This window comes from Saccopteryx leptura, chromosome 3 (assembly GCF_036850995.1).
Source record: "Saccopteryx leptura isolate mSacLep1 chromosome 3, mSacLep1_pri_phased_curated, whole genome shotgun sequence".
Classification (NCBI taxonomy): Eukaryota; Metazoa; Chordata; class Mammalia; order Chiroptera; family Emballonuridae; genus Saccopteryx; species Saccopteryx leptura.
The window spans coordinates 89,924,317-89,940,286 of NC_089505.1; the positions used below are offsets into that span (position 1 = coordinate 89,924,317).

Here is a 15,970-nt window from a genome sequence, read left to right on the forward strand (position 1 = left end):
TGGGGACGCTCATTGGTTACATTGGCTAGTGGGGCGGGGCTGCATGCTGAGGGGGCGGGAGCTGCGGGGCTTATGGGGACGTTCATTGGACGCTTCGAGCAAGGGGCGAGGCCATGGCCCCGGGGCGGGGCTACGGAATGGCGGAACAGGATTGCTGGTAAGTGGCCGAGCCGCACTCAGAGCAAAGGGGAGGGGCGGGACCGGAGGTGGGCCGGGGACAAGGGGCGGAGGCCCTGAGGAGGAGGCGGCCTGAAGGCGGAGCCCAGGTTAAGGTTGGAGCTATCGTTGAGGTACAGCAACTTTGCTTGTCCCTCGCTGCTTTAGGAGCAGTGATCTGGTAAAAATAATGGCCTCTCCCACACACGGGTCTGTGTTTAAAAATGGGAGCTGCCAGACGGCGCGGAATCCTTGGTGAGACCGGTTTACCCAGGACTGCTGAAAAAATCCGAATGGACGAGGTTGCAAGACATTTAGAGGCGTGGTCTTCCTGAGTCTCGGAGCTGGTTAGGCCCGCTTTTGAACTGGGGGCCTGTCTAACCTGAGGTCCACGGAGTCCAAAGAGCGTTAAACTTACAGTATCGTGTGTTTTTCTAATACTAATGAGTGCATTTTTCTGGGGGAAAGGTTTCCATGATTAAAATGTTTCTATAGAAAGTCTGACTCTGCTATCTGGCTCTTTGGAGAGAGTATGAAGAGAAACAGCTCTTTAAAGGCAAAATGTGAGTTGTTTTGATTACCCACCCTACTTTTTTTTTTTTTTTCAGAGACAGAGTCAGAGAGAGGGATAGACAGGGACAAACAGACAGGAATGGAGAGATAAGAAGCATCAATCATTAGTTTTTCGTTGTGCATTGCGACACCTTAGTTGTTCATTGATTGCTTTCTCATATGTGCCTTGACCACGGGCCTTCAGCAGACCGAGTAACCCCTTGCTGGTCCAAGCTGGTGAGCTTTTGCTCAAACCAGATGAGCCCGCGCTCAAGCCGGCGACCTCAGGGTCTCGAACCTGGGTCTTCAGCATCCCAGTCCAACGCTCTCTCCACTGCGCCACTGCCTAGTCAGGCTCACCCACCCTACTTTTTAAAGAGAGGCGTGTATTTAACTGTGATTTCATTTTCAACATTCTAACTTAATAGTTACATGATGTGACACTAACCGCAATTTAAAAGCTCTGCTGCCCCTCTTGCCCGACCTTTTCGTTTCACCCTTTTCTGTCCCATTCTCTTACACTCCTTCAACATTTCTTCCTCTTCCATATGCAAGAAAGATACGAGAGCCCTGGCTGGGTACTCAGTTGGTTAGAGCATCGCCCTCATATACCAACGTTGCAGGTTGGATCCCCAGTGGCATATACAAGAATCAACCAATCAATGCATAAATAAATAGAACAACCAAATGATGTTTATTTCTCCCTTCCTCTCTCTAAAAAATCAATCAATAAAAACATTTTTTAAAAGGAAGATACAAAATACTTCTTTTTTTACTTTATTGTGTTCATATGCTGAAATGTCCAGATTACTCTTTTAATTTAACACTGTATTGTAGTTACAATCAAGGACTATTTTAATCTTATCAAGTCACAAAATTATGAATTCAGAAAGGCTAGAAATAGATTTTAATCATGTCTGTATACCCATCAGTGTTCAGACTACCATACCCATAGAAAGAGTTGAACCAATATTGGCCAATACATTATACCAGCTAACCCTTCAAGTTTTCTAGAGAACACTAATGCAAAAAAAAAGTACACATTCAAATTATTTTTATGTAAATATTGATATTTAAATGGATGAATTAAAATTGAACAAGTCGGCCCTGGCCGGTTGGCTCAGTGGTAGAGCGTCGGCCTGGCGTGCAGAAGTCCTGGGTTCTATTCCCGGCCAGGGCACACAGGAGAGGCGCCCATCTGCCTCTCCACCCCTCCCCCTCTCCTTCCTCTCTGTCTCTCTCTTCCCCTCCCACAGTGAGGCTCCATTGGAGCAAAGATGGCCTGGGCGCTGGGGATGGCTCCTTGGCCTCTGCCCCAGGCGCTCGAGTGACTCTGGTCTCCACAGAGCTATGCCCCGGAGGGGCAGAGCATCGCCCCCTGGTGGGCGTGCCAGGTGGATCCCAGTCGGGCACATGCGGGAGTCTGTCTGACTGCCTTCCCATTTCCAGCTTCAGAAAAATACAAAAAAAAAAAAAAATTTTGAACAAGTCACTTGCTATTCAAGACACAATGTATAAAATATGTTTTTTAAAAAGATATATTCTTTAGGAGGAAGGGGGTAAGGAATGCATAAAATGAAAATGTGTCAGTGTGGAACGGATGCTTTTCATTATTGCCAAAGTTTTATAAATATATTGTTTTTATAGTTCAAAATTATAAGTTTATCAACAGAGCCAGTGCTTCAACTACCCCATGAGCTCAGAGTTGATAAACTCTGCATTTCTACATGGCAGTATTACTTGAAGATTAACTCAGGCTCCATCCAGCTGTAGGGTCTTAAAGTGAAACGCTGAAGGCTTAAGAGATAGGAAACATCTGTTAGATAGGACAGCCCAGACCATCTCTTCTCCTTGGGGAACTGATCCTCCCCACTTTCTGCCCTCCAGAGGTGTTGACGACCACTATAGTGTCTCTCCTCTCCTCTCTACAAAGCAACAACACCCAAATACAAACAGGAAAGACATGGGTCTCAAGCTGGACCAATCCAAGTGCTGCATTCTCTTGGCTATTGGCTAAATAGGATATGACCTGAGCTAAGCCTAGCAGAGTTCTTCCCTGAAACTTTCTGAATTAGGAATGAAGGGAAGTTCTGTATTTCCTATTGGATCAAGAACTGTAAGGATGTGACCTCAAAAGTATTAGTATCATCCTCTACCCACCACACAGAAAATTCTGAGACAATGTTACTGAACAGAAACAAAAATTTGGAGGGAGGGAAGGGGAAAGGGAGAGAAAAAGAGGGAGACCTCTAACAGCTTGGTCCATGGTTTCAGTAGACCTTGCACAGCTTTGCTTACACGATCTCATAGGTCATAGGTCCCCAGATCTCCTTCTCTGCTGGTGCTCCCCACTTCAGGAACTGGCACTGCTCCACCCCCTTGCTTACAGAGGAAACTTAAGAGTATCCTTGACACTACTCTTCCCTTTACCTCTCATATCCAGTCCATGCTGTTTCCACCCCAAACCATACCTTGAATCTCCCCACTTCCCACCATCTCCACTTCTCTGTCCCAGTTTAGCCTATCATCAGCTCTCACCTTGACTCCAGCAATAACTTCCAAGTGCTCTCTCATTCAAGTTTTCCCTACCACTTCCAACCCATTACCCACACAGCCAGAAGAATCTTCTTAAAATGTATTGATGCTGTCAGACTGCTGCTGTTCAACGAATTCTCTTTCTTCTCATGATAAAGTTCAAAATCCTTTGCGTGGTGACAAGACCCTGCATCGTCTGGGTCCACCTCGACCTTGAACCACCCTTGCTGACTGGGCGCCAGGTACACACAGGCCTTCTCCCTATTGCTTAATCACAAGGTATTTCTTTGTGCTTTGAGGCTTGTGAGTGTGCAGTTCCCTCTGCCTCTGCGGCTCAATTTCTCCCACCTCTCTCCCCTTCACCTGACTGAATATTTGGTCTCCTTTGGTCTTCTTCAAAAAGATTTTTCTTAACCTAGGCTAGATCCAGTCCCAGCATGGCCATAAATTCCAGGAAGGCAAGGATGTCACTGTGAACCACTCCTACCTAGCATAGTAGCTGGCACATGCAGATGCGTGAATAATATTGTGGCATGAATAATGTATAATTACTGCACCCCGGACTTTCCACCTATTGGAAAGCCACTCCTACATCCCCAACACCAATGCTATCAACAGTAAAAATTTCAGGCCATGAGGAAGCAATGGTGGAGCCTCAGAAGGCTGTGGGAAGGAGAGCTACACTGCTCACAAAAATTAGGGGATCAGGGACCGTGCAGATACTCCAGTACTTTCAGCCTTTTTGTACAGTGCTTTCTCACCAATGAAATAAAAGTTGGTTTTGCATTCATTTGCATAATCAAACAACTTCTTTGACTTGTTGTTTGCTTTTCTGATGTTCTTTTGTTTGTTTTGGTTTGGGTTTTTTTTTACAGAAACAGAGAGAGAGAGTCAGAGAGAGGGACAGATAGGGACAGACAGACAGGAACAGAGAGAGATGAGAAACATCAATCATCAGTTTTTCGTTGCAACACCTTGGTTGTTCATTGATTGCTTTCTCATATGTGCCCTGACCGTGGGCCTTTAGCAGACCGAGTAACCCCCTGCTTGAGCCAGTGACCCTGGGTCCAAGCTGGCGAGCCTTGCTCAAACCAGATGAGCCGGCGCTCAAGCTGGCGACCTTGGGGTCTCGAATGTGGGTCCTCTGCATCCCAGTCCGACGCTCCATCCACTGCACCACCGCCTGGTCAGGCAGATGTTCTTGTTTAATTAAAAAAAGTCAAGTGCTTCTTTTTTTTATCACTTCATATTAACTTTGAAATATCCCCTAATTTTTGTAAGCAGTATATTTTGGAGCATTTATGGCAATACGATGGCCTTCCTGCCTAGGAGTTGAACAGATGCTAGGTAAGAATGGGAGAAAAAGAAGAGACTTGGCAACTGAACAAAAAGAAATTTTTTAGTAAAGGAAAATGAGAACCAATTCTTTTTAGTTTGAAGACCAAACAAAACAGGAAACATCAACTCCCATTTGTGCCTTTACCAAGCAAGCCAGAAGTTTCGAACCACTGACCTCAACATTCCAGGTCAATGCTTTATCCACTGTGCCACCAAATTTTAAACATTAATAATTTCCAGTAATATAGAAAGAAAATAATATTTTCTGCTTTGGACCCTATGTCTGTCACCCTGTTTACATTAGGTACAGCTCTGTCTTCTCTGAGGACAGTGATAAGGAGGCTAAGTGCACAGGAAACAAAGTGTGCCATGTCACAGGCCGGTCTCCTGTGTTTCGCCTTGGCAAATAACTTGTCATCTAATTTTACTTTGCAGATAATAAGGAATTATTAAACATGATGAAAGCATTTTGTAGATCAGTAAATATACGTATTTTGTGTCATGTGTAGGGTATGTGCAGCTGTGAACATCTGGCTCTCTGTCAACCTGTCCCCGAAGTGTTGGCTTCTACAGCCTCTGATGGGCGGATCCTCCCCACATCCCAGAATCCCGCTTGTACTGCCCCTAGGAACTGTATGAACAAATAATTATTCATTTCTTTGGCTGAGGGATCTAGTAGACCAACATGTCTTATAAGAGTATTCTGTCTGTACAGTCTCCAACATTCTAATCACTTAGTAAAGACAAACCAACATAAGACCTCAATTTGGATCCAGATACTCAGTTTATTAGGCTTTAAGCATAGTAGTCTGTTTATCTCCATTTTTTCCTACTTGTTATCATCCAATTAAGTTTAAAAAATTACCATCCCGAAACACAAAGAGCCTCGACTCTCTGGGAATAAATGGTCAACAGCCGTCCTCCCCCGGCACTGACCAGTGCATTTTGTATCTCTGGGTGCTGCAGTGTTATCAGGTGAGACCAAGAAATCATCCCTCACGATTCCTTCCACCCCTGCCGAATTACAAACTGCCCAGTAATTTGTTGCAAACAAGTAGTGGGACCTGTAACTGTTAAATATTCGTAGCTTTGTTCCTACCCTTCACTGTTGTTGTGTTTTTGTTGTTTTAAGATTTTATTTATTGACTTTTAGAGAGAGATAGAAAGCAGGAAGGAACAGGAAGCATCAACTCAGTTCTTGCTCGTATGTGCCTTGCTTGACCAGGCAGGCTGGGGGTTTCAAACTGGTGACCTCAGCATTCCAGGTCGACGCTTTATCCACTGTGCCACCACAGGTCAGGCACACCCTTCACTGTTTTAAGAATAGAAAATTTTGAAATCTACCTGAGACTATAAGCCTCCCTGTTTAACATTCAAGTGTTTAGTTATGTGTTTTCTTAAATCCTTTGCTAGTTGTAAGAGTGAGGTCTGGCTTTGCAGTAATGTGACAAACACTTAGGAGTTTGCATTTTGGTCCCGCAGAGATTGCTCAATCTAAATGAACTTTGTGGTTTGGTCTTCCCTCCATCTCCTCCCCTCACTTTCTTCATTACTGTTCTTCCGGGAAATTACTTCCCATCAGCAGTATTTGCCCCCAGCTGGTGAATCAGCTGGAGCTCTTTTTTTTTTTTTTTATAGTTAATAAACACTAAAGGCTGAAGGCAGAAGATCTACACTCTGGTGCCAGCTAATGAAGAGCCTCACATGAAAGCTTATGCAAAGGGGACAGGCATGGTGCAAATGTCCTGGGATCCCAGATTACTCACTCTTCTCCCACACACTGCATAACAGACAGTAATGACTATTAATTATTTAAGCAAAGAACACGAGAGCCAACACGGGCAGCACTCTAGGATCCTCTGATGAAATCTTTTTAATTAGCACAAGCTAGAGAGCCAAGGGAAATAGACCAAGGTACTTAATAGCTAAAGAATTTTTCAAAATTCTCTACCATTTATTTTCCCTTAAAAAAAAAGAAAAAAATTAGGTTACGTTTGTGTGCACAGCTGATAAACTGGAATAAGAAAATGAAATGGTTTCCACAAGCTCCCTTCTGGAGTGGCATGTGTGTGTGTACGTGTGTGTGTGGTGGTGGGGGGACATAAGAAGGCTGTCAGGTCTTCATAGGTTCCAGTGAATCCTGAGGCTGTGACCCAAGTCTCCTCTTAAGATGTATGTTTCACCTGACCTGTGGTGGCACAGTGGACAGAGCAGCAACCTGGAATGCTGACGTGGCGGGTTTGAAACCCTGGGCTTGCCAAGTCAAGGCGCATATGACAAGCAACCAATGAACAGCTAGAGCAGGGGTCCCCAAACTTTTTACACAGGGGGCCAGTTCACTGTCCCTCAGACTGCTGGAGGGCCGGACTATAAAAAAAACTATGAACAAATCCCTATGCACACTGCACATATCTTATTTTAAAGTAAAAAAAACAACAACAACAACAACAAAAAATGGGAACAAATACAGTATTTAAAATAAAGAACAAGTAAATTTAAATCAACAAACTGGCCAGTATTTCAATGGGAACTATGGGCCTGCTTTTGGCTAATGAGATGGTCAATGTCCGGTTCCATATTTGTCACTGCTAGCCGTAACAAGTGATATGACGTGCTTCAGGAGCCATGATGCCTGCGTCCCACGTCACCAGAAGTAGTACTGTACGTGAGCAATGCCGCACTTTGTGGTGCCACCACATACAGTACTCCAGGAGCACAGGGTGCGGATGCATCCTGTGCTCCTCTCACTGACCACCAATGAAAGAGGTGGCCCTTCTGGAAGTGCAGTGGGGGCCGGATAAATGGCCTCAGGGGGCCGCATGTGGCCCATGGGGCCGTGGCTTGGAGACCCCTGAGCTAGAGTGAAGCAACTGTGCGTTGATGCATCTCGCTCCCCACCCCTCTGCTCTTCTCTCTGTAAAAATCTATAAATAAAATCTTAAAAAGATGCATCTTTCTTATTTATACGCAGTAAGGACATCAAAACTCAAAATGTAACTCTGTCCATCCAATTTTCTTCTCTGTGCTCTCTTGAAAGGTTTAAGCAAGGATGTGACATGGTTGTATTTGTATTTAAATATTATAGCCTGACCAGGCGGTGGTGCAGTGGATAGAGCATCGGACTGCGATGCAGAGGACCCGGGTTCGGGACCCCGAGGTCACCAGCTTGAGTGCCGGCTCGTCTGATTTGAGGAAAAAACCCACCAGCTTGAACCCAGGGTCGCTGGCTCCAGCAAGGGGTTACTCGATCTGCTGAAGGCCCGTGGTCAAGGCACATGTGAGAGAGCAGTCAATGAACAACTAAGGTGTTGCAACGCGCAATGAAAAACTAATGATTGAGCCTGACCAGGCAGTGGCGCAGTGGATAGAGCATCAGACTGAAATGCGGAAGGATCCAGGTTCAAGACCCCGAGGTTGCCAGCTTGAGCGCGGGCTCATCTGGTTTGAGCAAAAAAGCCCACCAGCTTGAACCCAAGGTTGCTGGCTCCAGCAAGAGGTTACTCGGTCTGCTGAAAGCCCGCGGTCAAGGCACATATGAGAAAGCAATCAATGAACAACTAAGGTGTTGCAACACGCAATGAAAAACTAATGATTGATGCTTCTCATCTCTCCATTCCTGTCTGTCTGTTCCTGTCTATCCTTCTCTCTGACTCACTCTCTGTCTCTGTAAAACAAAAACAAAAACAAAAAACAAAAAAAACTAATGATTGATGCTTCTCATCTCTCTCCTTTCCTGTTTGTCCCTGTCTATCCCTCTCTCTGACTCACTCTCTGTCTCTGTAAAAAATAAATAAATAAATAAAAATTTAAAAACAAATTAAATATTATAGATGACTATGGCTTTAGTATGGAGACAGGACTAAAATGGAACAAGAATAGTCTATTAGTCAGCTATTGCTGGGTAACAAACCACCTCGAAACTCAATGGTTTAAACAAACATTTGGTTTGTTTGTTTTTTCTCAGGTATCTATAAATTGTCTAATGTGGGTCTACTTCAAGCTATGGGTTGATGATGACTCTGCTGTGTTAAACTGGGATCAGCAGGGTTTAGCTAAAGATTGGAATCAAGTCCATTCCCGGTGTGCCCTCATTAACTTTGGACCTGAGGCTACACAGGGCATATTTCTCTTATGATGAATGGCAGAAGATCAGAGCACCAAGCAAACTGTGGAAGCACACTGAAGATCTCTCCAGGAGTCATACAGAAACATTCCATTAACCAAATCCAGTTTCATAGCCAGACCCTAAGCAGTGGGATAAGGAAGTATATTCCACCCCAAGGGAGGGAGGTGTGAATAAATATTTGTTGAGCAACACTCAAATATATCAAAGCAGCTATGATCAAGGCATTTTCAATTCTGACAGGAACTAAATAAATGGTAGTCTACTGCTTTCCTCATCCTGAGCCACTTTACTTTATTTTAGCTCCCAAGCAAGAGCTTTAATTTTCCCCAAAGGCTATAACAGATGGGATATAAAACTGGTATAATATTACCAGCCTTCCCTGGCCAGGGCTCCGTTGGTTAAAGCATCATCCTGTGGGTTCGATCCCTTGTCAGGGCATATATAGAAACAAATTGATGTTTCTTTCTCTCTTGTCCTCTCTAAAACCAATCAATAAAATATTATGGAAAAAAAATATTACCAGCCTAGAATTACTTTGGTCATTTACAAAAGTTTAGGGTCTTAAACCCCAATTTTTTCACTGAGCCTGTGGATGCTGCTTATGTATGATTTGCAGGTGATCAGAAACACATGCTGTAACAATGAATGGCTTTATGTTTTGTTTGTTTGTTTGTTTTTGTATTTTTCTGAAGCTGGAAACGGGGAGAGACAGTCAGACAGACTCCCGCATGCGCCCGACAGGGATCCACCCAGCACGCCCACCAGTGGGCGACGCTCTGCCCACCAGGGGGCTATGCTCTGCCCCTCCAGGGCGTTGCTCTGCTGCGACCAGAGCCACTCTAGCGCCTGGGGCAGAGGCCAAGGAGCCATACCCAGCGCCCGGGCCATCTTTGCTCCAATGGAGCCATGGCTGCGGGAGGGGAAGAGAGAGACAGAGAGGAAGGAAGGGGGGGGTGGAGAAGCAAATGGGCGCTTCTCCTATGTGCCCTGGACGGGAATCGAATCCGGGTCCCCCACATGCCAGGCCGACGCTCTACCACTGAGCCAACCGGCCAGGGCCAGCTTTATGTTTTAAGAAACAAATGGATCGCCTGACCAGGCGGTGGCACAGTGGATAGAGCGTCAGACTGGGATGTGGAGGACCCAGGTTCGAGACCCCGAGGTTGCCAGGTTGAGCGTGGGCTCATCTGATTTGAACAAAAAAGCTCAGCAGCTTGGACCCAACATCGCTGGCTTGAGCAAGGGGTTACTCGGTCAGCTATAGCCCCACGGTCAAGGCACATATGAGAAAGCAATCCATGAACAACTAAGGTGTCGCAACGAAAAATGGATAATTGATGCTTCTCATCTCTCTCCGTTCCTGTCTGTCTCTATCTATCCCTCTCTCTGACTCTCTTTCTGTCTCTGTAAAAAAAAAAAAAGAAAAAGAAAAGAAACAAATTGATCCTTTTTTACTTATTTCTGACTAAACATGAGATGAGTTGCCTTCTGTCAGGGCTGGCTCCAGCATGCAAAGAAAAGCTCACTGTTCTGCCCATTGCCCAAGGTTATCTAGAAACTCTACATTTTCCAAATGGAAAGGCATACCAGGTACTTAATTTATTTGGATGGGTCTGGCCCACTGCTATGTACTCTCATCAATTTTTAGATATAATTTATTATTTTAAAAAATCTATTATTTGAGGGGAAAAGAAACTTTTCCCAAAGTCCTCACTTCCTTTTTTTTTTCACCGACAGAGACAGAGGGACAGATAGGCACAGACAGACAGGAAGGGAGAGAGATGAGAAGCATCAATTCTTTGTTGTAGCGCCTTAGTTGTACAAATTGCTTTCTCATATGTGCCTTCACAGGGGGCGCTCCAACTGAACCAGTGACCCCTTGCTCAAGCCAGCAACCTTCGGGCTCAAGCCAGCGACCATGGGGTCATGTCTATGATTGCACACTCAAGCCAGCAACCCTACGCTCAATCCAGATGAGCCTGTGCTCAAGCCAGCGACCTCGGGGTTTCGAACCTGGGTCCTCTGTGTCCCAGACCAACACTCTAACCACTGCGCAACCGCTTACTCAGGCCCAAAGTCCTCACTTCTCATCTGACACTGCTGGGCTCAGCTCTAACTGGGGTGCATCCCCTCTTCCCTCCTTGCAGTCAGTCAGGCACGCACTCATGGCAACAGTCCTGGGTCTCTAATGAAAGCTAGTCTTGCTGTGGACATCAATACTTTTGGTGGTTCGGAAGCTGAGAGGACAGTTCATATAACTTGGAGGCAGCCCTGTGGGGAGTAAAAGTGAACTATTTTTAGCTGATTCAAGTGGAGGCAATTCACTTAAAGAATCCAAAGGCTTCAGCAATATCTCAGATTGACTTTAATGAGTGGTTAGACAGAAATAGCTACGGGCTCCAGGGGGCAGGCCAACCTATTGAGGACCTCTCCCGGAAGATAAAAAGGCAGTCATAGCTGGCATCATGTAGTGTCAGCTTCTTCCATGCCCCAGCATGGCGGCATATCTGCTCATCTTACTAATTGGTGGCTAAATACAGACAGAAAAGAAAGGGACACTTATTTCACCAACTAGTAGAAAAGCTTTCTTAGGAAAGAGCAGAAGATAGGCAGGCTCATAGGAAAGAGGAGGGAGTCCTTAAGAAAGCACACAGGTGACACTTGGGACTTTTTAAAACAACTTTGAGCAGGCAATTTCCACTTAGTTTCTTTTCAGAGTAGGAGACAGAAGCAGCCCGCTCAAGGAGCTGCAGTGTTTGGAAGAGATAAAGGAACCAGGTTTAATTTGCCTTCCATTTCCACTGCTCATGATTCCTTGCGGAGACAGACTGTAATATTAACACACAAATTCCCACAAACCTAGTAACATTCTTTCATTAACATGCCTTGGGTTATTATATGATCTCTTTAACACAACTTACATCATTAAGGGAAATTGTAAGAAAAATTTATCTCACCTCTAAGAAAGGAAAAGACAGGAGTAACGGAATTGTGGGCTTTTTCCCACATCATCTTTTTTTTATGATCTTTATTTCTCATTACTTCAAATATCTAGAATATGAACACAATCTTTCTTTAGTCAAACCAAATAAAATGCCTCCATTTGATTTAGTTCTTAAAACGTACATTTTAAGATTAAAAAAATTTTTTTTAAGAGACAGGGAGAGAGGGTAAGGAGAGAGATGAGAAACATCAATTCGTAGTCGTTTCACTTTAGTTGTTTATTGATTGCTTCTCATACATCCCTTGATCGAGGTGCTCAAGCCAAGCTAGCAACCTTAGGCATCAAGCCAGTGACCTTGGGATCACGCCGCGCTCAAGCTGGCAAGCCTATGCTCAAGACAACAAGCCCATGCTCAAGCCGTGCTCTAGCAGGCAACCTTAGGATTTCAAACCAGGGCCCTCAGTGTTCAGGTTGATGCTCTATCCCCTGTGCCACCACCGATCAGGCTAAGGTTTTAAATAATTTTCATAAAGATAATATTATTTAGCTTTTATATAGTTTCTTATACTGTAGTCTCAAAGTAATTTATACAGTTAATAACCATTCCTTACAAAATATCTACAGGAATATTTGGAAGGTAACTTGACAAAATGGGATAAAAATTAAATATAAGAATGGCAGAATTATGCCCTGGCTGGTTGGCTTAGCGGTAGAATGTTGGCTCAGCATGTGGAAGTCCCAGCTTTGATTACTGGTCAGGGCACACAGAAATGACCATCTGCTTCTCTACCCTTCCCCCCCCCCCTATTTCTCTCTCTCTTTATCCCTCCAGCAGCCATAGCTTAAAAGGTTGGAGCAAAGTTGGCCCCAGGCACTGAGGATGACTCCATGGCCTCAGTCTCAGGCATTAAAATAGCTTGGTTGCCGAGCAACAGAGCTGCAGCCCAGCACACTGGGCAGAGCATTTCCTGGTATTGGCTTGCTGGGTGGATCCGGTCAGTGTGCATGCAGGAGTCTGTCTCTGCCTTCCTGCCTCTCACTTAATAAAAAAAAGAAGAGAATGGCATAATTAGAACTAAAAATGAAATGATGGGGTTTAGGATACATTACCCCAAAATCAGGCATCTTGACATTTTAAGATTAATGAATTTGAGAAATGGCAGGTGCAGGAAGGACTTTCAACTTTCCCCAGAAGCAGGTCATAAAACCCCCATGAGAGGTGCCTTCCCAATACCTGGAGGATAGGAGCATCTATAGAGGAAACTGAACAAACAGAGGTTAAGTTTTTCTGTTTACTACATTTTAGCTTGCCTTGGTCCTATCACATCTTTCCGTGACTTTCCAATCTTCATCAAAGCTAGCATAAAAACACTCAGGTTTAATTGTTTCTGGGTACTCATTTCCTTATGAAGGGTCCCATGTCATGTAAAACTTATATTAAATAAATGTGTATACTTTTCTCTTATGAATCTGTCTTTTGTTACAGGAGTCTCAGCCAAGAATATAAAAAAGTACAGGAGAGATATTTTTCCTCCCCTACAGTAGTATTCCAACTTTCTCTCCATTTAGTATTCTTCAAAGCAATAACACAAATATCTTAATGAGATACACAGTTTACAAGATTGGTTAAAGGATGAGATAAAAGTCTAGTTGAAAGAGATCACTTAGATCAAATTGTATGGATCAGGATTATTTTCAAACATAAATTTCTTTACAATCTACACATCTGAAATAATGTTTCCAAGGACCCAGCTAACTATAATGATTTTTTTTATTGTTAGGTCTATTTTAAAACATAACTTTATCATTGTAAAATAACCCTCTTGGTGATGCAACTAGATATCTAAACCTCTATTAATTATACAGTGTGTCTGTAAAGTCATGGTGCACTTTTGACCGGTCACAGGAAAGCAACAAAAGACAATAGAATGTGAAATCTGCACCAAATAAAAGGAAAACTCTCCCAGTTTCATACCTATTCAGTGCAGTTCGATGTGGGCTCACGCACAGATTTTTTAGGGCTCCTTAGGTAGCTATCCCGTATAGCCTCTACAGACTCGTCACTGACTGATGGCCTACCAGAACGGGGTTTCTCCACCAAACTGCTGGTTTCCTTCAACTGCTTATCCCACCGAGTAATGTTATTCCTATGTGGTGGTGCTTCATTATAAAGAAGCTGATATTCATGTTGCACTTTGATCACGAATTCGAATTTAGCGAGCCACAGAACACACTGAACTTTCCTCTGTACCGTCCACATCTCGACTGGCATGGCCATGGGCTGTTCTGCTGTATACACGGTGTTACGTCATCATCTGCCCATGTGCACATGCTGCCACATCATCCTACAGAAACTGGGAGGGTTTTCATTTGGTGCAGATTTCACATTTCTATCGTCTTTTGTTGCTTTCCTGTAACCGGTCAAAAGTGCACCGTGACTTTACAGACACACTGTATAAACACTTAAGAATCTTATTTTTTTTAAAAAGGATTCCATCCAATATCCATTTTGGAAAATTTAACAAAAAGAGCCAAGAAATTAATATGTCTGGTGTGTATCAGCACTCAGTACATGTCTGATGAAAGAATAAATGACATAACCCAACCAGGCAGCAGAGGGACCCTTTCCTTGCTCCCATGCTGTCATTAAGATTTTTCCAAAACATGTTTCCTTCCCTTCAATTTCAAGATATAATTCTCACTAGGGAGAAGCACATTTTGAGTTTTTCAAACCAAAAGGGCCTAGTATATACATAATTTGTCCAGTGCTTTGACTGTAGCAAAATTAACCTGGCACAATCAACCTCCCACTCCGGTAAGAACAGCACTGTGGGAGGTCATAAGTGCTGGGTAGGAGCAAGATGCGACTGGTCCAGGCAGACTCCCAGGTGAGTGGGCACATGTTCACGTCACTCATTTCTCCCCCATGCTCCCAAGGTAAAAGACAGAACCCACGTTTCCCTTTCTGAGAATGCAGAGCAGACTTAGGTATATCTGTATGAGCTCCTTTGTGTGGACTCTTGCTCACGATACTCTCCTGCAGAGGAACAGACCACTCATACCTTTGGCAGGATGAAAAGAAAGGCCACAAGGCTGAGGCTAAGGAGCTGCGAGTTCACCTGTGTGCTCCAAGTGTACAACTGCTCCTTTTGTGAGTAAATATTGCACAAAGTATTTAAATAAATGAGTATATGCTCAAAGCGCCATAAACCAAATCTCTGGTACAATTTACCCAGACCTGGAATAAACCTGATGTATGTTAAATTGGAGATGCTAACAAAGCTATCTTTTTTTTTAAAAGAAGTAAAAGCACATTTTCTAAAGCCATGATTAAATCAGGGCTAAGGCAAGCAGTTATAATCTAATCCAGGCCAAACATTTGCTTTTGCCTAAATTACCTACCTCTTTAATTATCACTGAGGATAACCGCTTGGGTTTTCCAATTAGCTTGGTTTATGAGCTCTGGGGGAACAACGCCAGGCCTAGAACCAGGTTTACAGACAGGCCTGAAAACTACTCATCTCCTCTTAAGAACACCATGTAATACACTGAGCAGGAACAAGAGAAAGTACCCCACCTACCAAGACATTTTGGTATAAACAGACATAATTAAGAGAATATAAGCTCTTAAACCATGTATTGAAATTACGACTATAACACAAAATTAGAGGTTCTTGTGGAAAGGCCTCAAAAGTTCATGGCCACAGTTGCCAGAAGTTGGGGGCGGAGGGTCTATAGTCGAGGCCTAATCTCACAGAGAACCCTTTCTTACCAGCGTTATATTCCTCTTAAACTCAAATGAAAATCAGTAACTCTCCTTGGCCTCCTTTATAAAAAATACATTTTTACTGGTTTATTTTTAATTGCAGTCCACCGATGAGGCTGTGAGGAACATGGTCACCCCAGGGGAAGGTGACAGTAGGAAGCTGCCCCTGGCAGCCTCCAGCCCCTCAACGTCCCTGGCCCTCCCCTTGTGATGGCGTGGACTCTCCAGTGTGAACTCCTGAGAACACTGCTGACCCCTTGTGTCTGAGGCCCATTCAGCTCATCGTGTGAGCAGGGAGAGGGATTTCAAAAAGAGTTAAGATGCCAAAAAGCGCCATATTCTAGGGGAATATCTAGAAGAGCCGTATTTTTAACCTGTGTTTTTGCGATTTAATGAAAATATTAAATGCTAGTTAACCCAGTTTCTAAATCTTTTAATTCCAGGGCCAGACAGATTGGAAGCAATTACAGCTTGTGTTCAGGGGGTCTGTGGGAATACTGGCAGTTGTTTTTTTTTAAAATTTTTTTAATTTTTTTTTTTTTTTACAGAGACA

General features: G+C 43.9%; 1 long non-coding RNA gene across 1 annotated transcript; it reads left to right on the forward strand.

Annotated features, from left to right (window-relative positions):
* The first annotated feature begins 123 nt into the window (after positions 1 to 123).
* Positions 124 to 15,778, forward strand: LOC136399629 (uncharacterized). Its single transcript, XR_010750178.1, has 3 exons — positions 124 to 157; positions 13,138 to 13,192; positions 15,521 to 15,778. It is a non-coding gene; the product is annotated as an uncharacterized lncRNA (long non-coding RNA).
* Positions 15,779 to 15,970: the final 192 nt, after the last annotated feature.